The sequence below is a fragment of the Coenobita brevimanus genome, chromosome 1 (assembly GCF_032717465.1).
Source record: "Coenobita brevimanus isolate Jiangsu-jjx chromosome 1, ASM3271746v2, whole genome shotgun sequence".
NCBI lineage: Eukaryota > Metazoa > Arthropoda > Malacostraca > Decapoda > Coenobitidae > Coenobita > Coenobita brevimanus.
In genome coordinates, this window is record NC_136954.1 from 9,281,424 (window position 1) to 9,289,620 (window position 8,197).

An 8,197-nucleotide genomic window follows, 5' to 3' on the forward strand; every position below is an offset into this window, starting at 1 on the left:
ATCAAAAGTCTTGTCGCGTCCTCTGCCTCTCTCTCCACTAACTTAAGAGAATCAGTGTGGAGGACCTGCAGTAAACGATGCTGCTGACACTGATCTGACACCAAATGACGTCATCAGTGTCACTTGCTGCGGATCCACCAACACTGATTTTTAAAGCACATGGCGAGAAACACAGGACAGACGACAGGACTTTTGATGCAGACTCTACATGACGTTACCCTGGTAGGCTCCAACGACTCACTCTGTTGAATAAAAACGTCTGCGTTAGATGGAACAGAATACGAGTTACCATGACTACGAGGTTTGTATGACTATTACCTGAATAAAATATGCTGTCATTACCTGGAATACCTGCATGACTATTACCTGAATAAAATCTGCTGCCATTACCTGGAATACCTGCATGACTATTACCTGAATAAAATCTGCTGCCATTACCTGGAATACCTGCATGACTATTACCTGAACAGAATCTGCTGGAATACCTGAGCCGGCCATTAATTGGGATATATGAAGTGGAGGGAAATATGGAGAATTACTGCAACTTTACTTGAACAAACTTCTGGTACAATCGTATGAGATTATCTACAAAAAAAATAATGAAATATCTGAACGAGTTAACCCAGGGTGGACGAGGCCAAGGGGAAGGTCACGTAACTCCTGGCTGGAGCAGGTCTATCACTCCTGTTGGGAGATACTTAGAGGAGGAAGAGTCGCTGTCCGGAGGGTTGCACAAAGGGACCCGCGTGGGTGGAGTCGGAGGGTGAGTGAGGCTATAGGCCCCCCGGCGTTTGCCCCTACTTGATTTTTTTATTAGTACAGAGCATAGGGAATGATGAAATAAGAGACAAAAGAAAGTGAAAGCGTCAGCAAAGTGAACGAAGTGAAGAAGGTGGTACAGAGAGAGAGAGAGAGAGAGAGAGAGAGAGGGGGGGGGGTCTTCCATCATTTGTCAGGGGGTGATACAACGAATACATGTTAATGAGGAAGAGGAGGAAAGGTCGACGAGTTGAACAGACAGCAAGAACAAGCATACGAGAGAAAAACTGGAAGCACAAAGCAGAGTGAGGGAGAAGAGGTGAGACGGCTGCCAGAGAACAGAGAGGAAGGAAAGAAGAGGAAAAGAGAAAAAATTTATAGATGTTCGTTAACTGTGGCAGGTGAACGAAGAAAAGAAAATGAAGAGTAAACAGACACAAAATATAAGGCAGGTATAGGGGTAGAAGGAGACCCGGTGAGGCGATTGGCCGCGGTGCTCACCTCTGTAGCCTAACTAAGCCTTTGGTGGGTATTTGGCCAACTATCTTGACTGCATTATCCAGGTTACCACGGTTACCTGCCCAAAGAGTCACTCCTAGTGCTCATTTTACCTACCAACTCACAAAGGGTGGATGGACATCTAATTTGCGTGGGGTGGACTGTCCGTAACAAGATTCGCACCCCGGCACTAACGAGTCGACAGGTAAGTAGCCTGCAACACTAACTACTCGAAAGAAGGAAAAATAGATGGCAAAAGCTAACAGAATAAAGAGAGGAAAGAAAGAAGATAGAAAAAGGGATGGAGAAAGAAGAGAAAAAGAGGAGGTCATTTACGCTGAGGTGGTCACATCATTAGTCAGGGGTCGGGGTGAAGAAGGTGGCACGATGAACAAATGCTAATGATGATGATGAGGAGGAGTTTTGGGCATGAGAGAGAGAGAGAGAGAGAGAGAGAGAGAGAGAGAGAGGAAACAGTAATAACCGAATCATGATAATAATGAGGAGGTGGAGCAGGTGGTGTTCAAGGCTCCAGGTACAAAAAACAAGAACGAAAAAGAGAGGAAAGAACATGGAAGCAGAGAGGAAAGGGAATCGATAACAGGAGATAAGAGCACACAAGAACGAAGAACAAAGCGACAGGAGAACAAGAGTAGTGAACAGGGAGGTAAGCCTGGAGATATCAGGTACAATGAACAAGAAGAGATCTGAGAGGAGAGGACAAGAGGAAGGAGATGAAAGAGAAGGAGAAGAAAAGAAAAGAAGGCGAAGGAGAAGGGACCAATATAAGACAAAGGAAAGGAGCTTAAAGGAAAATAAGAGTAGAAAGTAAAAGACGAGAGAAGAGATTAAGGAAAGAGAAAAGAGATCAGGGGAAAAGACAAGAGAGGAGGCAGAAGAGTAGAGAAGAGGAATGAGAACTGAAAGGGAAAAAAAAAGGGATGTGAGAAGAAAAATGCAGAAATAAGAAGAGCATAAATCAAGTTGGAAAGGAGAAAAAATTGGGCTAAAGAGAAAACAAAAGCATAGACATAAAACAGAGATAACAGGATGCATAAAATCAGGTTAACTGCCAGTGTAATACAGTTGGCCTGCGTCAAACATCCAGCTTATATGCGTAGTAAAAAGATAGAAAAGCTATGTCTCCCCTCTCCCTCTACAAACCGGTATATATATACACACACACACACACACACACACACACACACACACACACACACACGCATACAATATCTCTTCCACCTGTACATATTTTTTTCAATCTACCTACCTATTCTCCAGTGTCTATATCACTATGTTTCTACAATTTCTTTCTCATTATGGCAACTCCTTCCTTCCTTCTTTCCTTCCTTCCTTTCTCCTCCTCCTCCTCCTCCTCCTGTCCCCAACACCGTATATATCAAGCAATAATTCTCACCTTTTTCACCGTAACTGGACCCCCTTCTGCCAACAGGCAATTGCAGATAAACCACTGCACTTCCCCTTACCACTAATTCCATTCTCTCTCTCTCTCCCTCTCTCTCTCTCTCTCTCTCTCTCTCTCTCTTCCTCTTAATCTCTCTCTCTCTCTCTCTCTCTCTCTCTCTCTCTCTCTCTCTCTTCCCACTATTTCCAGATAATGAGAGTCCACGGCCCATTGCTTAAGGATTTCTTCGACTCTCTACCAGCTTAATATTGGAAGGTGCAAGAGGGATCAGTCATGGCAATTCTCCATATATATATATACTCCTTTAATCTTCCACACAGGGACCTCTTTTTATATTTATTCTTCTTTCTTTACCCAGCATGAGAGAGGACCGCAGGACAGACTTTTAAAACCTCAGACAGTCTTCATTAACCAATTATATATTCAACGGGGACACAACATCTTAGATTTTATTCTTGCTAGCTACAGGCGATTTTATTTAGCTTAGGATTTAACTTTAGGGAGGCCATCAGAGTGTAAGTGTAGCCATCATCAATCCCCTCACTACCCCTAAACTAGCAAAACAAGTGGTCTGTAGCTGGCAAAAAGAAAACAGAAGTCGTCCACGGCGCTCTGATTAAATATTCGCGAATTCCTGATTAAACATTACCAGCATAATACGGTACTGAAAATAAGTGAGTTATAAGGTATTAGACAAGGAGATACATACCAAAACTGTTCACAGCATATCAGAAATACAGACTGGGATGAAAATGTTATTAATATTCAACCTGAGCAACTAAAAACAAAGATAATTTGCTGACAATATAATTCTCTTCAATTAAATCAGGGGAGAAACTACAAGAAATAACAGATCCGTACAGGGACAGTCTGAAGGTTGGCTTGAAAATGAGTGTGAGGGAGAGAAAAAATTATGTTTTGCAGACATGTTCAGGCCGTTCAAAAAAAAAAAAAAAAAAAAAAAAAAACACTACTCTGCGTCAGCCAACTTGTCCGTAGTTACACATCATCTAAGGTGACTTCAACTGGCCTCTGTATTTTTTTCCCCAGGAAAAGAGAACAGTAGCGTGGGGATATAATAACAAAAATATAAATGGATACCGTCAGGTTAGGTCATTCGTAGAACAGATAACAGATGGGCAACCAGGATTACTGAGTGGCGACCCAGAAACGGAGTGAGAGGAGGAGGCAGACAGAGAACAAGATGGCGAGATGATATCCGGAGACTGCTTAGACTGGAAGGAACAGGCTAATAGGCAGCAGGCCTTTGTCCAACCGTGGACTGACTGACTGACTGACTGACTGGCGACGATGACGTTGATGATGAAAGATGATGACGACTAACAATACTCGAAATGTCACGTTCAAGAAAAGGTTTACGGTGTGCTATGATTTACTCTCAGGAGTCTTGCAAAACTGGAGTAGAATATCAGATTTGCCCCGACTATGAAAAGCTTGTCACTGTGGCCTTCTAATTTCTCATTTCCATCTCAGAGACCTAAATATCCACACATCGAAAATAAACGATGACAAAATGCATAACAGCATGGCACATCTGATTTTTTTTTTCCGACTCTGGGCATAGGCTTGACTGACTGTTCCCTGTGGCCCAACAGTCCTCCTATGTACTTCACCTCCACATGTCACCACTTTGGCGCCAACAACCACCATCCATACTGAATACATGCCAGGGCTGTCTCATACAGGACTTGTATATTGGTATTAGTGAGGGTATTTTATGACATGTCGGTGGGTTTTACGGTACATCAGTAAAGCCTGTATCAACAAAATTCAAAACCTTTAACTGTTCCCTGCCAGGGCCGGGATTCGAACCTGGGTCCACTGAGACTGCAGGCCACTCGCTCTACCGACCTTCAGTTCGATGATTACTTTCATCCCACCAGCCGCCTTGTTTGTTTGTTTGTCCTTCAGTCACGCCCACACCAAGGGCCAAAGACCCCCAGACCGATATATATTCTGAATCAGGGTGATCCAAGGATGGTTTTAGGGGAGTCAAAATTCAGATCTGAGTCATATGAGGTCTCCGGTAGAGTGTTCGCCTTTTTGACCCGGGCAACGCCGGGTACCCCAACAGCACAATTTTTGGCAAGGAGACTCACATGACGTCCAGTTCGGACAAAGGTAATGTGAGGTTGACCTTCAAGGTCATTTGAGGTCACCGGTCGGAGGTCATTTGAGGTCTCCGGTAATGCACGCTCGAACGACTGGACCCTGCAACCCAATTTTTGGCATGGAGACTCACATGACCTCCAGTTTGGACAAAGGCTGTGTGAAGCTGACCGTCTAGGTCATCTGAGGTCACCGGTTGGAGGTCATTTGAGGTCACTGGTAATACTAAAGTGCAACAAATACTGTGCGTTAGTCTGCGAAAGCTGAAGCAGAAAGTTCGTGGACCTCTTATAATCCCTCTTCAAAAGCATAAGAGATGCATGGTCTTTCTGGAGTAGAAACAATGACTGAACTAGAACAAATAGGATTAGAGTATTCGCCTTTTAGGCCCGGGCAACGCCGGGTACCCCTGCTAGTACCATACACTACACACGTAATACCAACACCATACACTACACATGTAATACCAAGACCATTCACTACATACGTAATACCAATACCATACACTACACACGTAATACCAATACCATACACTACACACGTAATACCAATACCATACACTACACATGTAATACCAACACCATACACTACACACGTAATACCAATACCATACTATGTAATACCATACCATACACTACACACGTAATACCAATACCATACACTACACACGTAACACCAATACCAAACACTACATATGTAATACCAATACCATACACTACACATAATGCCAATACCTTACATTACACACGTAATACCAATACCGTACAGTACGCAAGAAATACCAGTATCATACACTACACCCACCAACACTGTTCACACCTGCAACCACTACACACCTCCACTGCCAACACACACCTGCTCAATCAACACACCTGTCCTTTGTTGCTCAGCCTGCCGTCCCCTGGCCATTATGTTGAGAGAGAGAGAGAGAGAGAGAGAGAGAGAGAGAGAGAGATGCAACAGTTGTGTCCCTCTTCTCCTTTGTCACTGGTTGCCTTTGGTCACACTCCTCAGTAACTGGGGTTCGAGTCCTATTGCCTCTCTCTCACACACACACACACACACACACACACACACACACACACACACACACACACACACACACACACACACCGCTCGCTGGTGCAGTGGTAACGTTCCCGCTTGCCAACTGGTGGACGGGAGTTCGCGCCTCGCTCAGGTTACGAAAAGTTTCACTGACGAAGTGGGTGGTTACTGTCCCCCTTGAGCAAGGGGACGGGTGTGTGCGTGTGTGAAGGTCACAGCCTTGCCCTTAGATCGGACTATATGAGCTCTCAGCTCCCTTCCGGGAGGGTAAAAGCTGACGATCACGACCATCAAGTGATCCTGACCGACCCGGTGAATTACACACACACACACACACACACACACACACACACACACAATCATGGTAAACAAAAAGAGGTAAAACATCATTACCTGACCCCTGACCATTCACTCACTACACACACACACACACACACACACACACACACACACACACACACACACAGGAGTATTTAAGGACAGCAAACGGAGACAGGCCTGTTGGTCCTTTCGTGGTTGTTTTGTTATAGGGAAGATTATAGTCAGCAAAATTATTCTACGAGCTATAAGGACAGAGAAGAAGGAACCACCTTGGACTGAACAACACCTTTCCTATGTGTCTCCTTATGTCTGTCTCATCCAGCCTTCCATTTTCATCTCGCTCTTTTATTCTTCACTAATCACACCCCTCATACCTCAACCCCTCCCACCCTTACTGCCCTTTCCTCCCACCCTCGTGCCTTTCACCCCGCTCGCTCCCACTCTCCTCCCCTAAATCCCTCGCCATCATTCTCCTATCCTTCCTCTCCAACCACTCCTACGCTCCCATCCCCCACCCAACCCTCCCATTCAGACTCCCTCAACCTCACGTCTATTCATCCCCCCCACTCACCTCACTCCCTCTCATGCCTTCCATCTCACCCACTCCCCCATCCTACCCCCGCCCTCACTCCCGCTCTTACCCAACCTACACTCCATCACCTTTACTCCCTATCCTGGTGTACCATAACTCCCCCACCCTACTCCATCCTTTACTCAACCATCCTTCCCTAGCCGCTCCACCCTCATCTCTCTCCCTTTCCTACCCTCTCTCTCGACCCACCCTCTCTTCATAAACCAACCCATATTTACTTTTCTTCCTTGCCTACTTATACTCCTCCCATTCTCACTCCTCCATCCCACCCATCTTCACTCTCTCAACCTTATATCTTTTATCTAGCCTATCCCCACTTCCTGTGCCCCACATTCATCCACCCACCTCACCCACCCTCAGGCACCCACCTCACCCACCCTCAGGCACCCACCTAACCCACCCTCTAATCCACAACCTCATCCACCCTCATTTCGCGATCTTCACCTCCAACTTCATTCCCCCACCCACACTCTCCGTCGCCCTCCCCCTGTCCTCATATTTCCCCTCTCACCCTCCTCCTACTCTCCACCAACAGCACTCCTCAAGACAAACTTCCCCAACATCATATAAACCTTCAACTTTACCCCATCCCACAACCCCCAACTCTCACCTCCTCTCTCACAACCCCACCCTCACCCACTCCCAGTCCTCCCACCCACACCAATCCCCAAACCCACCCAGTTCTAACCCCATGTCTTTGATGACGCATTTCGCAGCTGACAAAGGCTACTAACAGACAAATGTATTTACCTACGATCACTGATGGTGAAGAGGGTAAAGAGAGCAATATCCGACTCCCAGTTCGAAATCTCTCTCTCTCTCAGAGAGAGAGAAAAAAAAGGCTGGCTGATACCGAGATTCAACTAAATGTCTCCACTTCCAATTTATCTCCCTACTCCTCCATTCTCACTCCCTACTCTTCCACCTTCACTCCCTACTCCTCCATGCTCACTCCCTACTCCTCCATTCTCACTCCCTACTCCTCCATTCTCACTCCCTACTCCTCCACCCTCACTCCCTACTTCTCACCCCCTACTCCTCCACCCTATCTCCCTACTTGTAACCTACTCCCTACCTCACCCACCACCCGCACCCTCAAAGTTGCTTCTCATCCCCCCGTCCCTGGCTACCCCAGGACAAAATTGCCTTAAATTACCTCATCATCTTACACGTTGAGTACACCGCTTCCCGTTCGATCAGCGAAGTTAAGCAACGTTGGGTCTGGTTAGTACTTGGATGGGTGACCGCCTGGGAACACCAGATGCTGTTGGCATCCCTACGTCAAGTGGGGTTGGTGGAAGATTGGTGCCCCTCCCTGTAAAACAATTAGCTCTGAGCCCTTGGCCACCCCGTCTGGGATGCGTGGCGTCTGGCAATGAATGAATGAATCTTACACAACCAGCGTCTTGGTAGAGGGGGTGGGG

General features: G+C 46.2%; 1 protein-coding gene and 1 pseudogene across 1 annotated transcript in view; one reads left to right on the plus strand and one right to left on the minus strand.

Moving 5' to 3' along the window:
• Positions 1-8,197, minus strand: part of LOC145413760 (glutamate receptor 1-like) — a 406,240-nt gene that overhangs the window by 376,172 nt on the left and 21,871 nt on the right. The window lies entirely within an intron of this gene.
• On the plus strand, positions 7,930-8,046 carry LOC145417471 (5S ribosomal RNA; annotated as a pseudogene).